We start from the raw sequence: 840 nt of genomic DNA on the forward strand, positions 1-840 counted from the left end.
GCAGTGCCGTTATTATTTTGTTTGTGATTGTTTATCTCTCTTCTGTGTTGGTCTGGGATTTAAGCCACAATGTTAACTGCTACCTTTTCTTCCTCCACACTCAGATGCCCAAAATTACAACCAAACTATAAATGGAAGCAGCAATTATGATTTCATGACATTTCAGTGTGACATTTTTATCTTCTCAACAGGATGCATTTCCCCACTCCCCCAAAAACCCTAGTTCTCTGCATTTAGCACAATGTTTTTAACTACTGTTGTTCCAGATTAGGTTCTTCCTTTTTGTATTCCTGATATGTTATGTGCCGTAGACTATGTCTTTTTAATCCTGTTCCATAGAACAATAAGAACAAAACTACTTTAATGCACAGTTTACCTTTTGAATGTATCATGTGCTTTTCTGATGTCTTGGAGCTTTTTAAAACCCAGGTTATTTGTATGGTGTTCAAAGCCCTCAAAGATGTTGCAGAAAGTCTGAAGAAATTCTGTTCTTTGTGGCCATCCTAGAAATCCTGAAAATAGTGTGCACTTGGGAAAGATACATTTATGCCGCACAGCTTAAGAGGTAGCTGGGGGAAAGCCATGAGTAGAGGGGGGGTGAGTGGGTTGGCCTGAAGTAAGGCTTTTTCTCCAGGTCAGCTGATCCTTCTACTAGAGGAACAGCAACAGAGTGCCAGACTGCGATAGTAAGCCACTGACTACTGGCTGCACTTAAAGGTGTTTGCTGGGTAGGACCTGTTATGGCCAGGATCTGTAGCTCTCCTCAAGGCAAACTTGCAATAATGGGAGGTTCACAGTTTGATTCATGTAATAGCTGCTCATGAAACAAAGGTAACCACG

This window comes from Sphaerodactylus townsendi, linkage group LG02 (genome assembly GCF_021028975.2).
Source record: "Sphaerodactylus townsendi isolate TG3544 linkage group LG02, MPM_Stown_v2.3, whole genome shotgun sequence".
Classification (NCBI taxonomy): domain Eukaryota; kingdom Metazoa; phylum Chordata; class Lepidosauria; order Squamata; family Sphaerodactylidae; genus Sphaerodactylus; species Sphaerodactylus townsendi.